Here is a 27,558-nt window from a genome sequence, read left to right as displayed (position 1 = left end):
TGTATATATAGATCCTGTCACTAAGTTTATCTATAGAGATGCACGTGTACGTGTGTATATATAGATCCTGTCACTAAGTTTATCTATAGAGATGCACGTGTACGTGTGTATATATAGATCCTGTCACTAAGTTTATCTATAGAGATGCACGTGTACGTGTGTATATATAGATCCTGTCACTAAGTTTATCTATAGAGATGCACGTGTACGTGTGTATATATAGATTCTGTCACTAAGTTTATCTATAGAGATGCACGTGTACGTGTGTATATATAGATTCTGTCACTAAGTTTATCTATAGAGATGCACGTGTACGTGTGTATATATAGATTCTGTCACTAAGTTTATCTATAGAGATGCACGTGTACGTGTGTATATATAGATTCTGTCACTGAGTTTATCTATAGAGATGCACGTGTACGTGTGTATATATAGATTCTGTCACTGAGTTTATCTATAGAGATGCACGTGTACGTGTGTATATATAGATTCTGTCACTAAGTTTATCTATAGAGATGCACGTGTACGTGTGTATATATAGATTCTGTCACTAAGTTTATCTATAGAGATGCACGTGTACGTGTGTATATATAGATCCTGTCACTAAGTTTATCTATAGAGATGCACGTGTACGTGTGTATATATAGATCCTGTCACTAAGTTTATCTATAGAGATGCACGTGTACATGTGTATATATAGATCCTGTCACTAAGTTTATCTATAGAGATGCACGTGTACGTGTGTATATATAGATCCTGTCACTAAGTTTATCTATAGAGATGCACGTGTACGTGTGTATATATAGATTCTGTCACTAAGTTTATCTATAGAGATGCACGTGTACGTGTGTATATATAGATTCTGTCACTAAGTTTATCTATAGAGATGCACGTGTACGTGTGTATATATAGATTCTGTCACTAAGTTTATCTATAGAGATGCACGTGTACGTGTGTATATATAGATTCTGTCACTGAGTTTATCTATAGAGATGCACGTGTACGTGTGTATATATAGATTCTGTCACTGAGTTTATCTATAGAGATGCACGTGTACGTGTGTATATATAGATCCTGTCACTAAGTTTATCTATAGAGATGCACGTGTACGTGTATATATAGATTCTGTCACTAAGTTTATCTATAGAGATGTACGTGTACATGTGTATATATAGATTCTGTCACTAAGTTTATCTATAGAGATGCACGTGTACGTGTGTATATATAGATTCTGTCACTAAGTTTATCTATAGAGATGCACGTGTACGTGTGTATATATAGATTCTGTCACTGAGTTTATCTATAGAGATGCACGTGTACGTGTGTATATATAGATTCTGTCACTAAGTTTATCTATAGAGATGCACGTGTGCGTGTGTATATATAGATTCTGTCACTAAGTTTATCTATAGAGATGCACGTGTACGTGTGTATATATAGATTCTGTCACTAAGTTTATCTATAGAGATGCACGTGTACGTGTGTATATATATAGATTCTGTCACTAAGTTTATCTATAGAGATGCACGTGTGCGTGTGTATATATAGATTCTGTCACTAAGTTTATCTATAGAGATGCACGTGTACATGTGTATATATAGATTCTGTCACTAAGTTTATCTATAGAGATGCACGTGTATGTGTATATATAGATTCTGTCACTAAGTTTATCTATAGAGATGCACGTGTACGTGTGTATATATATAGATTCTGTCACTAAGTTTATCTATAGAGATGCACGTGTACGTGTGTATATATAGATTCTGCAACTGAGTTTATCTATAGAGATGCACGTGTACGTGTATATATAGATTCTGTCACTAAGTTTATCTATAGAGATGCACGTGTACGTGTGTATATATAGATTCTGTCACTAAGTTTATCTATAGAGATGTACGTGTACATGTGTATATATAGATTCTGTCACTAAGTTTATCTATAGAGATGCACGTGTACGTGTGTATATATATAGATTCTGTCACTAAGTTTATCTATAGAGATGCACGTGTGCGTGTGTATATATAGATTCTGTCACTAAGTTTATCTATAGAGATGCACGTGTACGTGTGTATATATAGATTCTGTCACTAAGTTTATCTATAGAGATGCACGTGTACGTGTGTATATATAGATTCTGTCACTAAGTTTATCTATAGAGATGCACGTGTACATGTGTATATATAGATTCTGTCACTAAGTTTATCTATAGAGATGCACGTGTACGTGTGTATATATATAGATTCTGTCACTAAGTTTATCTATAGAGATGCACGTGTGCGTGTGTATATATAGATTCTGTCACTAAGTTTATCTATAGAGATGCACGTGTACGTGTGTATATATAGATTCTGTCACTAAGTTTATCTATAGAGATGCACGTGTGCGTGTGTATATATAGATTCTGTCACTAAGTTTATCTATAGAGATGCACGTGTACGTGTATATATAGATTCTGTCACTAAGTTTATCTATAGAGATGCACGTGTATGTGTATATATAGATTCTGTCACTAAGTTTATCTATAGAGATGCACGTGTGCGTGTGTATATATAGATTCTGTCACTAAGTTTATCTATAGAGATGCACGTGTACGTGTGTATATATAGATTCTGTCACTAAGTTTATCTATAGAGATGCACGTGTACGTGTGTATATATAGATTCTGTCACTAAGTTTATCTATAGAGATGCACGTGTACATGTGTATATATAGATTCTGTCACTAAGTTTATCTATAGAGATGCACGTGTACGTGTGTATATATATAGATTCTGTCACTAAGTTTATCTATAGAGATGCACGTGTGCGTGTGTATATATAGATTCTGTCACTAAGTTTATCTATAGAGATGCACGTGTACGTGTGTATATATAGATTCTGTCACTAAGTTTATCTATAGAGATGCACGTGTACGTGTGTATATATAGATTCTGTCACTAAGTTTATCTATAGAGATGCACGTGTACGTGTGTATATATATAGATTCTGTCACTAAGTTTATCTATAGAGATGCACGTGTGCGTGTGTATATATAGATTCTGTCACTAAGTTTATCTATAGAGATGCACGTGTACGTGTGTATATATAGATTCTGTCACTAAGTTTATCTATAGAGATGCACGTGTACGTGTGTATATATAGATCCTGTCACTAAGTTTATCTATAGAGATGCACGTGTACGTGTGTATATATAGATCCTGTCACTAAGTTTATCTATAGAGATGCACGTGTACATGTGTATATATAGATCCTGTCACTAAGTTTATCTATAGAGATGCACGTGTACGTGTGTATATATAGATCCTGTCACTAAGTTTATCTATAGAGATGCACGTGTACGTGTGTATATATAGATTCTGTCACTAAGTTTATCTATAGAGATGCACGTGTACGTGTGTATATATAGATTCTGTCACTAAGTTTATCTATAGAGATGCACGTGTACGTGTGTATATATAGATTCTGTCACTGAGTTTATCTATAGAGATGCACGTGTACGTGTGTATATATAGATTCTGTCACTGAGTTTATCTATAGAGATGCACGTGTACGTGTGTATATATAGATTCTGTCACTAAGTTTATCTATAGAGATGTACGTGTACATGTGTATATATAGATTCTGTCACTAAGTTTATCTATAGAGATGCACGTGTACGTGTGTATATATAGATTCTGTCACTAAGTTTATCTATAGAGATGCACGTGTACGTGTGTATATATAGATTCTGTCACTGAGTTTATCTATAGAGATGCACGTGTACGTGTGTATATATAGATTCTGTCACTAAGTTTATCTATAGAGATGCACGTGTACGTGTGTATATATAGATTCTGTCACTAAGTTTATCTATAGAGATGCACGTGTACGTGTGTATATATATAGATTCTGTCACTAAGTTTATCTATAGAGATGCACGTGTGCGTGTGTATATATAGATTCTGTCACTAAGTTTATCTATAGAGATGCACGTGTACATGTGTATATATAGATTCTGTCACTAAGTTTATCTATAGAGATGCACGTGTATGTGTATATATAGATTCTGTCACTAAGTTTATCTATAGAGATGCACGTGTACGTGTGTATATATATAGATTCTGTCACTAAGTTTATCTATAGAGATGCACGTGTACGTGTGTATATATAGATTCTGTCACTGAGTTTATCTATAGAGATGCACGTGTACGTGTATATATAGATTCTGTCACTAAGTTTATCTATAGAGATGTACGTGTACGTGTGTATATATAGATTCTGTCACTAAGTTTATCTATAGAGATGCACGTGTACGTGTGTATATATATAGATTCTGTCACTAAGTTTATCTATAGAGATGCACGTGTGCGTGTGTATATATAGATTCTGTCACTAAGTTTATCTATAGAGATGCACGTGTACGTGTGTATATATAGATTCTGTCACTAAGTTTATCTATAGAGATGCACGTGTACGTGTGTATATATAGATTCTGTCACTAAGTTTATCTATAGAGATGCACGTGTACATGTGTATATATAGATTCTGTCACTAAGTTTATCTATAGAGATGCACGTGTGCGTGTGTATATATAGATTCTGTCACTAAGTTTATCTATAGAGATGCACGTGTACGTGTGTATATATAGATTCTGTCACTAAGTTTATCTATAGAGATGCACGTGTGCGTGTGTATATATAGATTCTGTCACTAAGTTTATCTATAGAGATGCACGTGTACGTGTATATATAGATTCTGTCACTAAGTTTATCTATAGAGATGCACGTGTATGTGTATATATAGATTCTGTCACTAAGTTTATCTATAGAGATGCACGTGTGCGTGTGTATATATAGATTCTGTCACTAAGTTTATCTATAGAGATGCACGTGTACGTGTGTATATATAGATTCTGTCACTAAGTTTATCTATAGAGATGCACGTGTACATGTGTATATATAGATTCTGTCACTAAGTTTATCTATAGAGATGCACGTGTACGTGTGTATATATATAGATTCTGTCACTAAGTTTATCTATAGAGATGCACGTGTGCGTGTGTATATATAGATTCTGTCACTAAGTTTATCTATAGAGATGCACGTGTACGTGTGTATATATAGATTCTGTCACTAAGTTTATCTATAGAGATGCACGTGTACGTGTGTATATATAGATTCTGTCACTAAGTTTATCTATAGAGATGCACGTGTACGTGTGTATATAGATTCTGTCACTAAGTTTATCTATAGAGATGCACGTGTACGTGTGTATATATAGATCCTGTCACTAAGTTTATCTATAGAGATGCACGTGTATGTGTATATATAGATTCTGTCACTAAGTTTATCTATAGAGATGCACGTGTATGTGTATATATAGATTCTGTCACTAAGTTTATCTATAGAGATGCACGTGTGCGTGTGTATATATAGATTCTGTCACTAAGTTTATCTATAGAGATGCACGTGTACGTGTGTATATATAGATTCTGTCACTAAGTTTATCTATAGAGATGCACGTGTACATGTGTATATATAGATTCTGTCACTAAGTTTATCTATAGAGATGCACGTGTACGTGTGTATATATATAGATTCTGTCACTAAGTTTATCTATAGAGATGCACGTGTGCGTGTGTATATATAGATTCTGTCACTAAGTTTATCTATAGAGATGCACGTGTACGTGTGTATATATAGATTCTGTCACTAAGTTTATCTATAGAGATGCACGTGTACGTGTGTATATATAGATTCTGTCACTAAGTTTATCTATAGAGATGCACGTGTACGTGTGTATATATAGATTCTGTCACTAAGTTTATCTATAGAGATGCACGTGTACGTGTGTATATATAGATCCTGTCACTAAGTTTATCTATAGAGATGCACGTGTATGTGTATATATAGATTCTGTCACTAAGTTTATCTATAGAGATGCACGTGTACGTGTGTATATATAGATTCTGTCACTAAGTTTATCTATAGAGATGCACGTGTACGTGTGTATATATAGATTCTGTCACTAAGTTTATCTATAGAGATGCACGTGTACGTGTGTATATATAGATTCTGTCACTAAGTTTATCTATAGAGATGCACGTGTACGTGTGTATATATAGATTCTGTCACTAAGTTTATCTATAGAGATGCACGTGTACGTGTGTATATATAGATTCTGTCACTAAGTTTCACAATTAAGGTTTCTTAAACCCTTACTTACTGAAATCACCTTGTGCTTCTGTATTGAGGCTGAAGTTGGCAATTTTCCTCCAGATGTGGATTTTGAAAATTAAGCATACTTGTTGAAATGTGGATTGCATTATCATGATGCATTTATAGGCGCTACCCGCCAGGATTATGGGAAACTTTGAATGTTGCACTTTGGCTTGCAGTCTGTACGGATCATGGAGAGCACTCGATCTATACTCATGACCTGTTTTGTTTTGGGTGCAGTTCCAGTGTTTACTAAAGGCTGTAAAGCAGAGTTTGGAGCCTCTGCACACCCTGTTGGCTGAAGAGACTCTGCTTTTCAGTTCCTTGAGTGTTGTGTGGCCACAGACCTGCTCAGCTGACCCTGATTCAAGTGGTCTTAACACTCAGAGTCAGCTCGGTGTTGTTGGTGACTGATTTTACTGCATTTATGACCTAGGACTTTCAGTGGGTGGTATTTTAAGAATCTAAAAAATGCTGGCTACCATTCAGTCACTATCAGTTTTGATTATGGTCAGAGAATTTGGTAAAAAAAAAAAATACAAATTTCTGATTGCCCTATAGTTTAATAAAAACTATTTCATCATTTTGCCAAAACACTGCCCCACCCCTGCTCCAGGTTTGAAGCGTTCCTATGCAGGCTTTTTTTGGGTAAGTACGTAACAAATCAACACTTATCTAAATATATGGCACTCATCTTATAGGAAGCTACACTTTCTTTGTTCAGAATAGTAATGGAGAAAATGTGTAATTACACCGAAATGATAAACTAAAGTATGCATTAATGCTTCCTGGGGTTTTAGTGTAACCTTCTCCTTCCACTCCAAATGCATTGTGCGTTTAGTCCATAACATCACCACTCCATTTAACTGAATAGTCTTTTCAGCTTTGATCTGTAATGGCGCTTAGGGTGACCACAGTCCTTATGGGCCCAGGAGTGTACCAGTTTTAAAATGGAAAATCCCTTACCCAGGGAACCCTTTCAGACGCAGACACATCCTCACCACAGAGCTGGTGGTTACCCTGACAGCAGGCCTATACTGTCATTTAGACATTAGGAATGTTATTGGACCTATGGTAGAAGCCTGGTTTGGTGGTTGTATGAATTTAGCATGCATCAGAATCACCTGGAAGGCTTATTAAACACAGATTGCTGGGTTGTGTACCCCTAATTCCTGATCAGTTAGGTCTAGGCTGGGAGCCTGAGAATTGCTTTTCTAACGGTTTCCTACATGGTGCTGGTGCTGCTGGTTTGGGGACCACACTGAGAACCACTGACTTAGATCAAGCTGTGTAGCCTGTGAATATATGGTGATGTTTTATTCAGAATTGTGGAGAAAAGGAACTGTTTCTCTATCTTGCAAGCCTAACCACTAACAGCACCAAAAGATGTTTGTGTCTGAGCTGTGATCGCGCCACACCAAAAAGCACATGATCCTGTCAGAGGTGACAGAATTGGGGAAGAGGTTAAGAAAAGCCTAGTGAAAAAGTCATTCATGGTATGTATATACAGTAGTCCACCCTTATCCACACAAGATGCGTCCCATGACCCCCAGTGGATGCCTGAAACTGCAGATAGTAGCGAACCCTGTAGATACTGTGTTTTTGCCTATACATACATACCTATGATAAAGTTTAATTTGTAAATTAGGCACAGTAGGAGATTAACAACAGTAATGAAATAAAACAATTATAGTAATATACTGTAATAAAAGTTATGTGAATGTGGTCTCTGTCTCTCTCAAAATGTCTTATTGTACTGTACTCACCCTTCGTCCTGTGATGATGTGAGATGATAAAATGCCTATGCCGTGAGATGAATGATTTAGGCATTGCGACATAGCATTATTTCAGACCGCAGTTGACATTGCAGAAAGTGAAACCACGGGTAAGGAGGGGCTACTGTATTTTGATAGTTTATAGTCAGTTTCTTATGCAAACTTTTATTTGTTAATCAATTTGAATTGCACACAGAGTATCTGAAATGGATAGCTACTTCCAGAGAACAGATATTCATTATTATAGCAGAACTGATTTAAGCTGGGTGTAGTAGGGGTTATAGAACCTGCCTTGCCTGCTTCTCTGAGTTATCACTATGAAAATCCATCCACAAGGTGTGAACACGCTTTGCAATCGGAAGGTGTCATCACGATGATGATGTAGTTTTCAACTGAGTGGTACTTTTCACTGCTTTCATCTTCATCATCTCCTTGATTGTTTTCAGAATCCAGGAAATTAGATGGGGCTACTTTATTATTTATTAATTATTATTAAATCATAATTATTCCCCATGACTTTTGTGACAACCTTGCAGACTTCAGTTTGCCAGGCTTATTTGTCCTCAGTGGTTGTCATCAGGTAGGTGGTTCCTAGAGAGTGGCTAATAGTCCTGAATGGCTGAGCTTGGTCAGGTCACTTCTTCAATTTGTACCTTATTCCTCATTTGTAAAATAGAAGTAATACCTGCTCTACTACTAATATTAAAACTAGTTGTAAGGCTTAAGATGAGAAACTGTATGAAAACACTTTGTTACAAATGGCAGTTAATAATAATGAGTAAGTAGTAAATAAGCTGCAGAGAACAGGAAGCATGTTCTTTTCATCTTTATATCCTAAGTACCTTGCTACTTTATAAATTTTTCAAATAAATTGAGTTTATTGATTTAGATATCATTTTCTTTTCTTTCCTTTTTTTTTTTTATCTCTGCTGTTTCTTTTACATGGAGTAAATAGAAAATAAGTATTATTGAATGGGTTGAAAACAAGAATAGGATATTTTGGGGGATATCTCTGATTTTGGGGGTAGTTTTCTTGTTGTTGTTTTTAATATGGGCATTTTCTGCTCCATTGCCTGTTTTCTGCTGGTTTGTGAATTCTTGCACTCTGCCAAGATTCTCTCCGTGTCACCACCCTGTCTCCATTAAGACGTGACATAATCACCCTGCTACTGCTCCGTGCACCTACCCTCCCAGCTGTCCTGCCTGTTTCAGAGTTCAGGGTCAAAATTGTGGCATACCATTTCTGAGAGATTCCCTGGGTACCACTGAATTTCAACAGATTAATAGATTTCTTTTAGAGGATACAAAATCTAGGCCAACTGAGAATTTTACTTGATTTGATTTCTTTTCCAGTGTGTTTATCGTAAGTTACAAAATGATATTTCTTCTTAACTGTTTTCTTATGTTTCCTAGTATAATTTTCCAAACCCAGTAAAACTTCCTTATAATCATATTTTGGGGAGATAAGGTCTTCATTATGGGTTTTCACATTGAAAGAGATGTATATAGGTCTCTAACTTGTTTTCAACACTGTACTTGAGAGATCTGTGATATGACAGAATCTCTGGCAAAATGTGGCATGGCATACATTATATATGGATACTCATCAACTGCTCTTGACAGATGGATTTGACAAACATTTCCAGTCTCTGCACGGTAGCACTGTTCCAGCCAGCAGTTCAGTAATCGCCATTTCTGTCTGGACAGCAGATTGTATGTATGTAATGCGTTTTGCCTATTTTCATAAAAATTTGTAAACAGAAAAGTAAAGTGCTGACACTATTGGTAAGAAGGGTAACTCTCAAATATGTAATACGTTGTGACAAAGATGTAAATCATTAAGCATGACACAAATGGTAAATCTTTAGCCTCAGCTACACCCTCATTAGACTTGACCTGCTTACTGTGTATTTGATTGTGAATAAAAAAGCAAAGTTAAAGAACATTTATGAAATATAGGTTGTATGTTATAATTAAAGATAGTGTCTGGAAGATTTTTTGTAATTATAGAAGGTATTTTATAATATTCTTTTTCAACTGCTGTACATTTAATTTCAACTACCTTCGAGAATACATCATACACTCATTAGCTCAGGGTGAATCCCTGCAAAAAAAAAAAAAGAATATGTCATAGACAAATGAATGGCATTGACAAAATTCCCTAATAACCCTGAAGAAAAGATTCTATCTGTTATATGTGTGTGTGTTAAATATAGTAGCTATGATAAAAATTTCTGTCTTTTGTTCAATCTTTAAAAAAATTAAACTGAAAACAGAGAGGGAAATTGAAGGAGAGAATTGTAATAACTAGTTCATTGCATCTTAATGTGTAGCATCCTAATTAGTCAAGTATCATGTGCCTACCTAGGCATGAAATAACTGTTTTTTTCCCTAATTTAAATCTGGACCTTTTCACTTGTAGAACAGCTTGAATAGCCTTTCTTGTGAATAGCCTTTGTTGTAACTAGCCCCTGGATTTTTTTTTTTAAGTATTTATCTTCAGAAACAATGAAGGTCCATATCCATAGAGACCACATACACTTTCCTCGTTATTTCCAGCATTATTTCTGTAAGGGGTAGAGTTATTTACAACATTTAGACCAAAATATGTTTCAGAAAGCAACCTTTAAATATTATCACGGGTAAATATCAATGACTGAAATCCCTTACTCCGTAATTTCTAGAAAGGAAAAAAATGATACTAGAAAATTAGTAGCCTTTTAAAAGTTTGTCTGTTGGTATTTGCAGTAGTTAGCCTGTAGGGTGTGTGTGTACATTTGTGTTCTTATGTATGTACGTACGTGTGTGTGTATGTTCCTTTCTTGAAATCACTGTGACTCAATTGTAGACTCTGTTTTAATCATTTTGGGTTTTTTTTTAAGAAACAATAATTTTACGTGTTTCAGATTAAAGCAGATCTTGGTTTTGATGGAGTGCAGATTACTGTATTTCACCTAGTCTTCCTTCTCTCTTTCAGGAAAGTGGTGTAGGAAACAAAATGGTTTTAGTGTATTGCTTTATAAACAAAGCCAAGGTCATGAGTTTGTTCCTCTTATTATCTCCTTTGCTTTGTTCATTTCCATGGATGGGCTGTACATCCCTAACGCAAATCAACTGGGGGTGGGGGAGGAAAGTATTAAGCCTCACTCAGTGTAAATCCACTGCCGGTCAAACCCACTGCATTAGCAGTCTAAATTAAGACACTTTTGTTAATGAAAGGAGTCACTTTAATTATATCAGGGCGACAGGCATAAATTGGCACTGTTTGGGGCAGATATATGGTCACTGTAATCATTAGGGTTGTCATTCTAGTGTATTGTTTCTTATTAATTTTGAAACTCAGTTTAGGGAGAGAAAACCTCATTTTTGCCTGTATTAAATAAAAAATGTATATTCATGTAGGATAATTGAGTAATATCTTTAATGTTGCATATTTGCCAAGATAAATTTATTGTGCATATCTTCTTTTTTAATTAGTTTGTTTAGGAAAAATTGCTATTGGTGAACCACTTATTCTCTTGCTAATTAATATCATTAACTTTATCATTTTTGTTCCAAGATGTCACAGATAGCATTCAGCCCTAGAAAGCCTATAAATCATTAGATAAAGCTGGTGACTGGCAACATTTCTGTCTATTCCTTCTGTTACTTTGTTGTTCAGAAAGTCTGTGGTTGTAAACATCCCCGACTGGAAGCTGTGAGACATGGCTAAGCTTTCAGTCAGATGTTTGCTGCGACCGGCTGTTCACAGACGTCATTTTGGTGTAATTATGTCGAAGAAGTGGAATTGGGAGACTATCTAATGGGTGTGGAAAAACACCAGAAATCTTTAGATTTCTTCATTTACTGCTATCTGTGAGAGTGCATGTATTATGATAGAGTTTAGTGTGGGATGCTGTCATAATAACAGGATATCCTGTACCAGATGCCATCGGAGCTTCCCAGACTTAAGATGCTGCTGCTGTGCCTTAGAGAATTTAGTTTAAAAAAATTTTTTTCCACTATGGGTTCTTATTTCTGTTTTTGCCCTGTCAGTGAACTTTTATTCTTTATTGCCTTTCCAAGTAGGCTAGAGTTTAACTTCCCAACTGTTCAGAGGCCTGATTTCCTCCTTTAGAAATTCCACAGCCGTTCTGGAGAATAAATTTATCACCACCACCGCCACCACTCCCCGGCAGTATACAACCTGGAACATTCAGTTTTCTCTGGAGTGAAGAGATGCTGTGTTAACTTTGTCTCCGTCCTCCCAACCCCCCAACTTCCTGTTCTCCTCCTCCTGAATGATGGCACAGCTCCTAATCAGAAGTCTTCTCTCTAAAAAATTGCATGACTTCAAACCACTGAGCCTATTTACAGCATTTACCATTGGTTATATTTGTCTTAGTTTATTAACTGTGTTTTCCTGAGTATTTCAGGTTATTTTCTTGCATCCGTGTCTGCTATTTCCTTTTATCTTTTATCCTGGTGAGCAAATAACCATTTGGGTGATAATGTAGCCATTTCAGATGTATCTGTGCTACAGCATTGATTTTTAAACTCTCCTTTGTTAGAGTGGTAGTTTACAAGACTTATTTGGCCAGGAGTAGAGGGAGGGAGGGTAGTTAGTTGATTCCGACACAAGTGGTTTTGCAACTTGTAAGTATAATTTTCAGGGTTGATGATGAGCATGCATCAGGCATCCCTTCCTCCTCCTTCTTCATAAAGCAGATTTATTGTATATTCTGTGACCCTGTTTTAGCACTTTGGGAGCCTCAGATTCCAGATAGCAGCAGGTGGATAGAGCCGTTTCTGAGAGCCCGAGAAGTGTTTCCTGGCAAAGGTAGAAAGAGTTCTCTGGTGATTGGGTTATTTCGTTGGACCAGGTGACATTGTTTCCTATGAAAAAGTTTGCTATATAGATTTCAAATTTAGTAAGGGGGATAGAAACTACCTAGTTTAATAATTTGCACAGCTGGATTTGAAAGATTTTTCAAAATGATAGCCGAAATGTAAGCTAAAAGAGGGATATGCATTCCGCATAAAGCTGTTATACTGTGCCCAGCTAGTCCACTTATTCCTGGATGCTGCAGGATGAATGGTACAGCCTGTGTTATGTAACGTTTGTTCCATATTATTCTGCCCTAATGAGGTGGATTGGAGACCACGTCAGCTTTAATTCTGGATGCCCTTGCTTCTACAACCTTTTAGTCACTCGCAGATGACATCTTTATGTTTTAATTTTGAAGAACCACCAACTTCCCATTGACCTGCAAATTTAGCAATTGATTATGTAGAACAAATGCCTTAAAACGTTAGGTCATCAGTATTTGCCAGTAAAATAACAGCTTGTGTCCGGATCCTCTAACTTGGTATTTAGGGAGAAGTGTGTGGTCTTTACGAACAGGTCATAGAAAACTCAAAAATTCTTTAGCGTTCAAGATTTTTGAACAACTACAAAATTGTGTCTTCAGCTTCATTTCCAAATAGATATGCCGTGTACAAATATTCTTGGTTAAAATTACCTTGTTGAATGGGTCTTCATTAGTCACAGTGCCTGAGTCCCTTCTACATAAAGTCAGAGGCTTGGGGTGACCCAGAAGTGGATGGTGAACTTGAAATACCAGCATGCCTTCCTCATTGCATTTGGTGCATTCTGACTCTGGCTCCCTTTTACTCCTCCACTTAAAACTTCACTTCTTTCACTGAATGAATGTGCTTTTATTTACTGTGCATATTCAGGAAGGTTTTTTGAGTGTGAGTATCAATCTTAATTACTTTTCCTTTTTTTTTTTCACTGAGAAAGATTCACCCTGAGCTAACATCCATGCTACTCTTCCTCTCTTTTGTATGTAGGTCACCACCGCAGCATGGCTCCCAAGGAGTGGTGTAGGCCTGTGCCCAGGAACCTAACCCAGGCTGCCAAAGCAGAGCGTGCTGAACTTAAACCACTAGGCCATGGGCCCGGGCCCTGAACTTAATTACTTTTCAAAATCATGTTATTTCAGATAGCCTCTGCCACAGCCTGCAGAATTATAGGTGGACATATGATACGTGTTCTGACGTTCCCTGTTTTCTTAGCTGTAGCTTATTTACAGACTTCTTAATAATTTGACATTCACTGCTGTCGTTGCTTTTGCTTTCCAGCAAATTTGGTGAAACAATTAGTTTGAGGGCTTGTTAATTAAAACACAGATTGCTAGGCCCTGCAACAGTTTCTGATTCAGTAGGACTAGGGTGGGGCTGGAGAATGTGCATTTTCCCCCCACATTCCCCAGTGCTGCTGATGCTGCTGTTCTGGCTCCATGCTTTCAGAGCCACAGAGCTCATTGTGCGTTCCTTTCCCTCTGGTATAATGCCCACTTAGTACTGAAGAAAAATACATAAAATCCCAACTTAAAAACATAGAGTAATCCAAACCTTTGTTAAAAAGGTTTATTGAAAACCTGGGACTCATTTTTCTCCCAGAGGAAGTACATATTAATTGTCTAGCTCACAAAATTTATTTGAGTCTGTTTGCAAGGAAAAGCTGACCAAAAAAACTTATCGTGGTGGAGTAGTTGAAACAGAAAAACAGTGTACTTGTAGAGGGAAAAAAAACAGTATTTGTGTATATTTAATCTTGAGAACTGATGCTTCAGGACAAGTAGCCGGAAGGGGACAAGAGGCCAGGTAGAGACTTAGGAGGTTCCCGAAGGTCCTGGGGTGCTTCTGAAATTCCAAAGATGTTTAAATTTGCTGGCAGTGGTTCTTATCTTTAATTTTACTTCCAAATTTGAGGATTTTCTCTTCTTTGATGCAAGTGTCTTGATAGGGTCACTTTTAATGCTCAGTAGAGGTATTCATGGTAATATTTTTTTAATCAGAGGAATGCAGAGAGGAGGAAGGGGTTTCTGTGAGACGGCTTACCGCTTGGGGCAGGAGAAGGTGGGAAGAGATGAGAGTGTGGGAAAGATGCTCCTGAGGTGAAGCGATCTGAACTATGAGTGTGGGGGAGGAGGTGGGGAGAGATGTGGGAATGGGGGAAAAATGAGAAATAAGGAAAAGAAAGGCCAAAGCGAAGCTTTGAGCTCCTCGGAGGTGTTCTGTTAACTTTGTCTTTGACCCAAAACAGGAATCTTCAGGAGAAAGAATGGGTGATTGATGCATCATACTGGCCGTCAAATGTGTTCCTATAAATGCAAGTTGAGTTGTTTTGAAGAGAGGGATATAGGAATATGAGAGGCTGTAAAATCAGCCACATTTAGATCTGTGGAACATTTACTGGATGTCTGCATATATTGCCATAAATTACTTCAGTGAAAAGAATGGCGCTTCAGCCTTTTCTCTTGGTTTCTAAACTTTGTCTCAGAATGCCTGTCAAGTGGACTCTTGCCTTATTGATGTGGATAACTGTACCTCCTGTTCTTTTTTCAACAGATTCTACAAAGTTATCTTTTTTAAAATAATAATTCATCATATGTACTTAATGTAAATTTGAGTCTCAGGTAAAGGACCAATGTAAACACAGTAAAGGATTTTGTAAGTCCTGCTTTAAACCAAGTTTCAGTTCATGTAAACATCCTACACTCAGCTGTACTACATGAATTGGCTGGGAGGTGGATGTTTACTTCAACTGACTTGGAATATCAGCCGTTAACCTAGAGTAGAGGATTTGGCAAGAATAGTATACAGAGGCTTGATTTTTAATGTAATTACTGTAAATTTAAATTACTGTCATATCTTTTCACTTGTTTTATTGTATCTCTAACATGGCATGAGACTCTGAGTATTGGGACAAAAGAATGTCCTTTGTTGAGTGGGGTCAGATTCGTAGGCATTGCAGTGTGCTTTGACGTCATACATTTGTACCTGTCTGGGCTCTACCAGTGAATTCACTATGTGATTTGGAGGAGGGAAAGCCACTGTTTCACACCTCGGTGCTTTTCTCATCTGCAAAATAGGTATGGTATGCACTTGACAGGATTGTTGTAATGATTGACCTAGACGATGAATGTAAAGTGGGTCATTAGTCAGTGCTTGTCACATTGAGTACTCAGTAAATGCTGAAACACTAACTGTTATTAATGCTCGCCACAATGCCTCATCATAGTATGTAGCATATTTTAGGTGTTCAATAAATAACTGCTGTGACTTTTAAACTGGACATAAGTTGTTTTTATTTTAGCCACCAATTTTCTGGCTTAATGGAAATGGTTTGAATCTTTGATATCACTGTAATTCAGTGGCAAAGAATTTTGAAGCCCAGCTTCTTGAACTCACGTCCTTACCAAGCCACTTACTAGCTTCGTTACTTTAGGGAAGTTATTACACTCCCAGTGCCTTAGTTTCCTCAGTCTTCTAAACTGGGATATAACAGTACCTACCTAATAAGATTGTTAGGAGATAAAATGAGCCAATACCAGTCAAGTATTGGAACAGTTCCTGGTACACACTAAGCTCTTGATAAATGGCAGCTATTGTTGTTATTATTTTAAAAACATGTTCGTCACGTGTTATTTTTTCCCAGGGTATAGTTGTGCCATACATTTCAAAATAAAGAGAAGCTCACACTTGATAATTAGTTCTAGATATGTACTGTTTGGTTTAAATGATGCTTTCATATTTCATGCTTTTATTGAGAATACTCTACTTAAAATTAATTTTCTGTCACTTTGTTTTTCAAGTCCATGAGATCAACTTTAAGTTTTCATTTTTTTGGTGACACGTTCGCGTTCTGTATAGGTGAAAAACAGAACCACCACCACAAAACCAAAATTACTTAAGAAGTACACTTTATTCTAGCAGCTTGGCAAGTGTCCCTAAACTCGTCTATGCCTGAATCCAGAAGTAGAATTCACATTCGATGCTTCTCCTAAGGAAGATGTCTACGTGTTATGAGAAATTCACGATTAAATAAAAATGTGTAATAAAGGCCTGGAGACTTGTTCTTAAAAAAGGTGCTGTCTTTCTAGTTGTATTTTGTTTGATCAATAAAGTAATTTTTGTTTTTTTGTAATTATAATTTTTATGGATTAGCTTTTCATTATTTGTTAAGTGGAGCTGTTCTATTGGATGCAAAATGTATATTTCAGTTCCACATATTCATTTGAAACTGGTCAAATGCTTAAATTATTTTATAATTTATAATACTTCAAGAAAAATATTGCAATGTATTATAGAACTGTCATTATTTAGAGGTAGTTTTATGAAATGTATTTGTCAAATTAACATATTTGGAAGTTTCCCATCAATTTACCTTTGAACCTCAGTGAATAAAATACAGAATTTTTCTTTTATATTCTCCAGTATGAAAAAAATAGCATATCCTTTGGTGTAAGCTACCAAATGGCCTATGGGTTAAATTCCTAATATTCCTAATTCTAGTGGTCTTTTTTTTTTTTTTTTCGTGAGAAAGATTGGCCCGGAGCTACGATCTGTTCCCAGTCTTCTGCTGTTTCCTTCAAGAAGATTGTCACTGAGCTAACATCTGTGCCAGTCTTCCTCTACTTTGAATGTGGAACCCCACCGTAGCATGGCTTGATGAGCCATGTGTAGGTACGTGCCCAGGATCCAAACCTGCCTACCCTGGGCCAGCAAAGCAGAGCATGTGAACTTAACCACTGTGCCACTGGGCCCCTAGGGCTTTTTAATTCATTGCTCTTTTTTCTTTTGTTTAATGGTCATGTGTTTATATCTTTGTGTTACATACTTTCCTGATTATATACTGGGATCCTTGCTTTGCTGCACTTTGTCACTTAGAAAAAGCTCAACATGAAAGTTGAATTGTAGTTAAATGAAAATTTGAGTATTTATCTTGTTTTAATTAATACAATGAAATATTGTAAGTTATACTGAACTGTCCCCCACCCTGATAGGAAAATATATGCCTGGATTTCTTTAAAAACTGTGCATTTATGGGGCTGGCCCCGTGGCCGAGTGGTTAAGTTCGCGCGCTCCGCTGCAGGCGGCCCAGTGTTTCGTTAGTTCGAATCCTGGGCGCGGACATGGCACTGCTCATCAAACCACGCTGAGGCAGCGTCCCACATGCCACAACTAGAAGGACCCACAACGAAGAATACACAACTATGTACCGGGGGGCTTTGGGGAGAAAAAGGAAAAAATAAAATCTTTAAAAAAAAAAAAACTGTGCATTTATTAGAAATGTAAAAGAAATATTTTTCTGATGAACATGTGCTTGTCAGTTTAAAATGTTATGGAATCTGAGTAAATGTTAGAAGTCCCCGTTTCTCCCCCTTGTTTACTCACTGCCATTTCTTATTTAATTGATTGTAGAGAACGTAATAAAAAGTTGGATTTCTTCAGTAGTATTTGAATACGTTCTGAAATTCAACTCCAACTATCTTCTGTCAAGTTTGAAGATTTGATCTCTCTCCTCATAATTATTTGCTAAGCATTTGGTATAAATTATTTAACTTCTCTCTGTTTCATTTTATCTTTCTCATTTCATTGATTCAGAATAGTAGAGTTTTATGGTGCCAAACAAATGTCTCCTGTACACTTTAGTAATTGAAAATTGTTGGTTAAAGTGGGGAATCTGTGATATACGAGAGTTTTACCTTTTAGATCTATTCATTTCAGTTTTTTAAAAAAGTGATTCTACTTTTTGATAAAGGTTAAAGTGTTATTCAGTGCCAAATGTTATGCAAAATTATAGTAAGTGACTATTTGATCTCTTTTCATTGTTAATGGCTTAATATTGAGATTTTTCTTAAAACTAGAAATATGCTAGCATCAAAATCTGGATTCAAGTGAAAGGTGGTTTTCTTTAACTTTTAGTTCTTCACAAAGCTACCAGTACAGTATGAAACCAACAGCAGTTTCACATGTAGGATTTTTATATGTATATAAATTAGAATTACTTTTTAATATCGGCCTTAGCTTCCTTAATGTTATGAAAAGAACCAGTCCCGAGGGTGTTTTTATAATGTAATACACGCTATTCCTGTGAGGCTGAGCAGAGCTGCTGCAGGAATCCGAACCCTGGCCGCAGAAGCTGCCCAGCTGCTCAGCTGCTGTCCTGGGACTGACCGGATGCACTCACAGCTAGTTCACAAGCTCAGACCTTCCCTAGCTTATTTCACAGTGAGTCTTTAAGGACCATTGAACTATGTGTTCAGTATTTGTCCTACTGTCTAAAAATATTGAAAAACAGGGTTTGCACTGTTTGTTTTGTTTTTTAAAAGTGGTGTGAGAACTCCCCTTTGCTGCTTGTTCTTCGTGCACATTCTATAAGAGCTCAAAGTCCCCAGGAAAAAAAGGATTTTTGTAAAGTTTCTTTGATTGAAAAAGTCTGACACGTCCTTGAAGGTATACAGTTGCCTTAATTTTGACATTATAAGTTATCTGTGAAAATTACTGTTTTGGGTATCGTATTTATATTTAACAATCACTTGCTTAAAATTATCTCCTGTATGTAGTCAGTAGCCCCTAAAGATTCCGTATTAACCAGAATGCTGCGTTACTTTCGAGTAAAGATATGAGTATGAATGAGAAACAGCTGGGGGACTGGGTATTAGCAAATCCTTCATTTTCAGCCAACTTTCTAAATCTTTGGTCATTCACTCCGTAATATTTAGAGTAAAATGTGCAAGTGCCTCTTTGTTCTCTTCACATTCACATGCCACAGCCTTTCTTTCTGTTACACTCGAAATTGTTAATGGTGTTGATCCTTCCAAACTCTTGTGTTTTTACACACATATACTCTGCTAATATGGGTGGGATTTTTAATATCATGAGATCATACTATATCTCTCTTGTCCTTTTCTTCATTGCGTTTTGGGGAACTTGCCGTATCTGTACACCACATATTTTTTTAATTCCATATATAAATGTACCATATGGTATTTACTTCTCTATTAGTAGATCTTTAGGTTGCTCCAATATTTTACTATTATAGGCAGTCCTGCAAAATACAAACATTTTGATGCATAGATGTAACTAATTGTACAAGACAGTGTGTAAAGGTGTAATTGCTGTGTCAAGGAACACGTCTATTTAAAATACTTATAGATACTGCTAAGTTAATCTCCAGAGAGTCTGCCAGTTTACATTTTCTTTAACAGTGTGAGAGAGCACCTGTTTCCTCACATCTTTGCCAGGGCGTTATCCATCTTGTTCATTTTTGCTGATCTAATGGTTGCAAAGTAGTATCTCTTTTTTAATTGCATTTCCTTGTCTAAAGGAGAAGTTGTCTTTTTATATCTTTCTTGGCTTTTTTCTTTCATTTTTATTTTTTTTGATTGCATATTCAAATTCTTTGCCCATATTTCTTTTGTTAATTTGTTCTTATTGCTTTCTAGGAACTCTATATACTTTGGACATTTTTTCTTTCTATGTTATATGTGTTGCAAATATTTCCTTCTCAGATTTTTTTTTAGTCTTTTTTTTTGAGGATTAGCCCTGAGCTGACATCTGCCACCAATCCTCCTCTTTTTTGCTGAGGAAGACTGGCCCTGAGCTAACATCTGTGCCCATCTTCCTTTACTTTATATGTGGGACACCTGTCATGGCATGACCTGACAAGCAGTGCGTAGGTCCACACCTGGGATCCAGACCAGCGAACTCCGGGCCACCAAAGTGGAACGTGCAAACTTAACCGCTGTGCCACCGGGCCAGCCCCCGTCATGTGTTTTTTAACTATTTAAAACTGTTATGTAATCTTCTGTGGCTTCTGGGTCTTGTTGTCTTTCTTAGGAAGGCCCCTTCCACAAACCTCAATATTATACATTATGCTAAATATATTATCTTTTCATCTTTTAAAACTATTTCATCAAAACTAAGAAATGCCATTGATTATATGACACCAGGATTTGATATACTGAGAAAGAAGAAAAACAAATCTTGAGAAACGGATAGAGTGCTTTTTTTCTCATCATTTCAAATTTATTTTATAGCTACTTAAAGATCTCTTTTAGACATTTATTCAGACCAGTTTTTTTAAATTGTAAAACTTATATAAAAAGGAAAATCTGTTCTGTCACTTCTTCATCTTTGCATTAACAATCCTTAGTCTTTGGGTGGTGGACACCCTGAATTTGTTCCTCTGAATTTGTCACTCATTTAAACACATCTTTATTACTCTCCAAGTATTCATAAATACCGCAGTGTATATGAAACACCTGTTATGGCACAGATACTTATCTAGGTACTTTCATATATGTTCTCATCTAACCCTAGCAGCAACTCTACAGTTGAGGAAACTGGGACTCAGAAAAGTTTCAAGTTGCTTGTAATCACAGAGCAGTTAAAGTGATGGAGATCCCTCGCTTCAGAGGTAGTATCAATCTAGAGTGGAACATCTCTAATTTTTTACAAGCGTGTGATTCCGATTTTCATACCTTTTCAGAACCAGTGTATGCTGTGCTGCCAAATAAAAGTTCACTTTTGTCCTTATCTTACTGATAAGTTTGCAGATATTTTTTACCCTCTGTCAATTGTCATATTGTTATAGTTCTAGAGTCAGTAGGATTTATAATTGGATCTTCACTATGAAGTGGGAAATAAATGCAGTGATACCAAGAAAATTCCCTAACTGTTCTTTCCATTTATATGTTAAGCCTAAACCAGAACAAGAGATTATAGTTGCACACTACCTAGAGCAAAGTTCTCGACGTTAGAATCCTCGTCCGTCTTAATAGTTGTCCACCTTCAACCTGTAGAGGAAAGTGTGTTTTCAAAACTGCGTAAACGATAAGAATGATAGAGTTTTTATTATGACCCTAAGGAAGTCATTCAGACTTTTTTATTTTCTCACACGCATTCAGACTCTTAGCTTCAAACTGAATATTGTACTGTTTGCTTATGTATTAAAAAATGATTGAACATATCTCGAGCAACTCGGACAAGACAGAGAAGACTCCACAGGGTTGACATTAGAGAAAGCTATTCAGAGTAGGAAACTTAATGTGGCCGTGCCATACGGGGATGTTGTAACCCTAAGAGTTAGAGGAGTACTCTGGGTAGGCCAGAGCACAAGTCTTTTCTAAAGTTGTGTTGGCTGTCCTGGGGTTTGAATTCATGCCTTGTATTTCTTTCTATGTGTGACAAGTTCAGTATGTAAGAAGCAGTGTTCATAAGAGTTGGCAAACCTGTTTTACTTGTTTCTCAAGCTTTTCAGATCATTGCTTATAAACCAGATATTTATAGTAAATATCTTGTTTGAAATGTAGACTAACCCTATTAAATAGTGTGTCCTTGTGCTGTGCTCATTTAATGAGTTCACCCTCTGGTGCGTTGGCATGTGATTTGAAGTAGCTCTCAGTGCCACTGGAGTGTTTGAAGGAGTTAAAGGGAAAAGCAGGAAGAGAATAACATTTTTGGGGAAAAGTGATCATACAACAGATAGGCCCTTGGGAGAATAAAGGATGTAGTCTATTATGTGACCTTTGGCTAATTCCTGAAGCATGCTGACCTCATATTCCTTGTATGTAAATGACAACATTATAGCGTTAAAAGTCTCTTTACCTCCGCGAGTCCATCCAGCGATCTCTTCTTGTGTGTTTGTGTGTGTCAGTCGAGCACAATATTTAGCAAAGTGTGTTCTAGGTTAAACCACCTGGACTTGTCTGTAAAATGGGGTTTCCCGTCTCCTAAATTGTAATGAGAATTTAATTAGGTAACACAGATAAATTACTTAGCACACTGCCTGGCACATACCAAGCACTCCGGAAATATCCCCATTCTTCAAAGCTCAGCTCAGATGTCAGGTCAGTAGTGTCTGGATCCTGGACCTTCTGGGTAAAACTGGCCTCTTCTTTGTGCCATGAACATGCCTTGTACTCACTTCTAATTTAGCACTGTCACTTGTGCTAAATTTATCACTAACTTATCTACACGTCTGCTTCCCCTCTTACATTTTGAGCCGCTTGGGGACAGAGACAGGTTTATTCATCTTCTTAAATTCAGTGTTAGGCGTGTTAAATTTTTGTTGAATAAACTTGTATTCTTGTTTTTAAATAGGATCCCCTCCCCCGCTCAATGGAAGATAATCCTAGAGCAAACGTGACAAGTAGGAATGTTCTCAAACCACTTTTTTTTTTTTGACAGCTGTGCAATTGCCATTGTACTCCTAAGGATTAGATCATTTTTTACTTTACTTCTTCACAGTGTTTTTCTTTTAATAAGAAAATTAAGAAAGTGACTGCCAGTTGGAGAAAATGGTCCTATAAATATAAATGAAAGTGCACTGATGAGAAATTTTATAAAGCCATCATAATGGCGCTATAAAAATGTTGATCTTGGAACCAAAGCCCTGGGTGCGTGTCATAGCACTGCTACTTTCTGGCCATATGACAATGATCGAACTGTTTTGTCCCTCCGACTCTACAAAGTGGGCATGACATCCATTTCATGTTACATGTTGTAACAGTAAGGAAAAATAGGCTGTTTGGGGAAGGGTTGGAGAGTGCTGTGAGGGTGCTCTGGATAGACCAGAGCACAAGTCTTCCCTAAAGTTGTGACAGTGATTGATGTGAGAGATTCCTAAAGTACTAGCACGGTGCCTGCTTAACGGAAGACACACAACTCATCTTTAATGGAGTTAGTATCAGGTGATAATATACCCTTTAAAATTGAGAAAAGCCAACTTATTTTACCATACACACACTTGTTTACTGTTAGAAATATTGTTGTTTAAATTAGTTGTACCCTTGCTTAGGTGTTGAAAACAGAACTAAAATGTTAAATGATGACCACCTGATTTTACTTCCATCATGCTAATGTTGTAGGGAAGAGTAAACAGAGATCAAATGGCAAAAGCATACTCAAGAATTAAGTTGCGTAATTAAAGGTTTACTATTTTCTTAACACAAGAAGGCAGGTCTCTACTTCATCCTACTTTCCTGTAGTCAATCACTGATAGGGGCTGGCCCTGTGGCCGAGTGGTTAAGTTCACACGCCCTGCTTTGGTGGCCTGGGGTTTGCCAGTTCAGATCCTGGGCATGGACCTAGCACCCCTCATCAAGCCATGCTGTGGTGGCATCCCACACAGAAGAACTACAAGGACTTACAACTAGAATACACAAGTATGTACTGGGGCTTTGGGGAGAAGAAAAATCACTGATAACTGGAGATACGGACTGAAAACATTGGAGCCATCTAGGTCTTCATTGATTGCATTCTTTTATGAAAGGTGGAAGTGTAGAGAGAATTAGTCTCAATATAGTCATACGCCATCTAACAACGTTTCAGTCAATGACAAACTGTGTATAGGATGGTGGTCCCATAAGATTAGTACCATAATAGCCTAGGTGCATAGTAGGTTATACCATCTAGGTTTGTGTAAGTGCACTCTATGACATTTACCCAACAACAAAATCGCCTAATGACATATTTCTCAGAACGTATCCCTGTCATTAAGCAACATATGACTGTACTGCTAATACAAATAAAATTGGTTAATTATAGATGCCTTTCCATCTAGTGGTTATGGTATATAAACCTTCATTACCTATGGTTTTGTCCAAATCATCTCCTGGTTACCATGTTTTAAAGCAACCTCTCATAATCCGCCATTTGTAATTTCTTCTCTCCCTGTTCTTACTGGCTTTCTACTTTTATACCTTTTTACAAAATAAACATTTTCTTCCAACTCTCAGTTTGTGTTTTCTTCATTTGATCTGTTTTTCAGAGTGTATCAGTTAGTGATTGAACCTGACTGCAGTATAACAGAAAACTCCAAAACAGTAGCTTAAACAAGATGGTGGGGTTTTCCCACCCCCCTCTCACTTAGAGTTTGTTTCCAGGAATCTTGGTGGCGTGGTAGACTGAACTAACGTAAATCCTCCTACCACCACTATCCCATCACTCCAAATTCATAGAGATGTCAGATAAGACATAATAGATACACACAGCTGACTGCAAAAGAAAATCCCAGCTACCAGAAATGAAGAGAAAACAAAGCCAGAGCAGTAAACTCCAGAGCTGAAAGCTGCTCTGTCCAGGGGTTGGTAATCTTGGCTGTGAGTCTCACCTGTGAACACTGGGACTGTACCAGTAAGGGATCTGACCTGACAAAATGCAGGGAAGCTGGGACTGAGACCTCTGCACGAAGCCAAGACCCTAGAAGGTGCTGCGCCTCAGGAAGGGGGAAGCAGAGCTCTACACAGCAGCCTGGGGAACTACAAAGCACCTTCTGACCCTAAGACAGCATGGAGGGAGAGGAAGAGTTCCATGAGAAAGAGGAAGTGTATGCTCCAGTCTTGCTCTCACCATGACCATGCTTCGCTTAAAAATTATTGTGAGTACCTCTTTAATGTGCCAAGCACAGTAAGGTCCTGATGGTAAAGCAATGAATGAAACACAGAAGTTTCTGACCTCTCGGGCCTCTATTCGAATGCCATTGGGAAAAAATTTACTAATGTGTATATCAGACACGGAGACAATTTTCAAAATGACGGAATAAAATAAATCAGGTTGTCTTGTTGGGTTGTACGAGTTTTTTGTATGTTTTGGTTATTAACTGCTTATTGGATATATGACTTGCAAATATCTTCTTCTAATAAGCAGGTTGTCTTTTTATTGATAGTTTCTTTCGCTGTGCAGAAGCTTTTTAGTTTGATATAGTCCTATTTATTTTTTCTTTTGTTTCTCTTGCCTGAGGAGACCTATCCAAAAAGACGTTCCTAAGACCAATGTCAAAGAGCATGCTGCCCATGTTTTCTTCTAGGAGTTCTATGGTTTATGTCTTACATTCCAATCTTTAATCCATTTTGAGTTAATTTTTGTGTATGGTGTAGCACAGCAGTCCATTTTCATTCTTTTGCATGTGGTTGTCCAGTTTCCCCAACACCATTGATTGAAGAGACTGTCCTTTTTCCATTGTATATTCATGGCTCTTTGGCATAAATTAATTGACCATATTGTGTGAATTTATGGGCTCTCTGTCTCGAAAAAATTCTTTTTCAATAGGAAAGACAACTTCATATCAGGAAAGAAATAAGCTATGAATAAACATATAGTTAAGACTTTCTTAAATGACAAAGCTATTATGAATTTATTGGATAAATTTGAAACTTTAGATAAATATTTTTAAATGTAGTTCATTGCGTGTGTGCATATATAATATCACTAAATAAATCTAAATCTATTTTTAAAAATCTGCTCCATGGAATCCACCAGATCTCGATGGTTTATAGTACGGTCTGTTAAACCTCTAAGAAAAAAGTAATCTTTATAAATACTGTTCTGGAGAATAGGAAAAAGGGAAAGCTCAATTTTGATTCTGAAGTCAAATGGGATATGTGAGAGAGAGAAGTGTAGGCCAATCTCTCTTATGAACATGGCTGAAATAGCCTAAATATTAGCATTTCAAATTCACCAATTAAAAAATGCACATTCACTATGACAAAGTAAATTTTATTGCCAGAATGGGAGGATGGTTTAACATTGGAAAACCTTTTCCTGTAATAGGCCACACTGAAAAGTTGAAGGGAAAAGTGTCCAGATTATATAAAGGATTAATTAAGGGGAAAACAAAAGAGGACCAAAGGGTTAACTAACAAACATGTTTTAGGTCTGAAAAATGGAAATGCAAATGAATAACAATTAGATACTGTTTCATACCCTGTCACATAATACCAAGGGTTGGCAAAGAGCTTGACAAAACAGCTTACACTTTTTTTCATCACTTTAGTAAAGTTGAAATTACACATTGCTTATAACAGTTCCCCATCTAAGTCTTTTTACAGAGCTAAAGTTCTGCATCATACTTAGGTTTGGAAATTGTTGAACACTTGAAACTTGTCATAGACATTTGTAACAGGAAGAAAGAAGAATGAATTGTTTTTTTCAAACACTGGAAAATCAAATTGAAGTTTTAATTGTAAAACAAAGTCTTAGCTATAGATGGAAAAACAGTCCAATATTTTATTTTAAATTCAGCTCCATTGGAAGATATTAACAGTAAGTACAGTTTGTGAACTACCACTGTCTCCTACGTTGGTCATGTTTTGACTTTCCACAATTATCTAAGGCTTATTTTGTAACCATGACGTTCATTCATATGAAGGTTACAGTTCAGATTAGGAGAAAATATGTGTAATAAAACAATTTGACAAAAATTTTTTTCTGTTTATATGTAATAGCAGAAAAAACAGAGCAATTTGTTACTTATGATAAAATGCACGTGATACTCAAGTTTAATATTTCTTGAGACCTTTAATGGTATCTAACATGGATTTTATATATAGTACACCACATCACAAATGCAGTTTCCTTATTAAGAAAGGCTGAGATTTTGTAGTCTTGCATCTAAATAAATAATTTTTAAGTCCTAGTGATTAGCATTATAGATTGATTTCCTTTTAAAGAGAGTGACATTTTGCATGTTTCCAATTTCATATTTTTATTTCTAAAGGAAGTTCCCTATGTCATCATTCCCACAATATATTGTGTATGTATACAATAAGATATGCACAGAGATGTTTCTCACATCAATGTTTGAGGTAATAGGAAAAAAAAGTCACATGATCCTAGCATTAGAGTCTCCAGTCAAATACAGGCATGGCCCGTGGACTAAGAATGCTTTTGACATGTGTACAGTGAAGAATTGACTTAGCAGGACTGGCTTATGCAAATCCTGCACATTCCAAAGATAAGTCTGGCCCTTGA

The 27,558-nt window shown here is 36.6% G+C and overlaps 1 protein-coding gene across 1 annotated transcript in view; it reads left to right on the top strand.

Annotated features, from left to right (window-relative positions):
- The window catches only part of LOC139039812 (WAS/WASL-interacting protein family member 3-like), a 47,082-nt gene extending 21,702 nt beyond the window's left edge, over nt 1-25,380 (top strand). Inside the window, exon 4 of the mRNA XM_070480907.1 lies at nt 24,578-25,380. The gene's annotated coding sequence lies outside the window, so the exon portion shown is untranslated. The remainder of the gene's footprint in view (nt 1-24,577) is intronic.
- The last annotated feature ends 2,178 nt before the right edge of the window (nt 25,381-27,558 follow it).

Source organism: Equus asinus, chromosome 12 (assembly GCF_041296235.1).
Source record: "Equus asinus isolate D_3611 breed Donkey chromosome 12, EquAss-T2T_v2, whole genome shotgun sequence".
Taxonomy (NCBI): Eukaryota; Metazoa; Chordata; class Mammalia; order Perissodactyla; family Equidae; genus Equus; species Equus asinus.
This window is presented reverse-complemented; position numbering and strand designations above follow the sequence as displayed.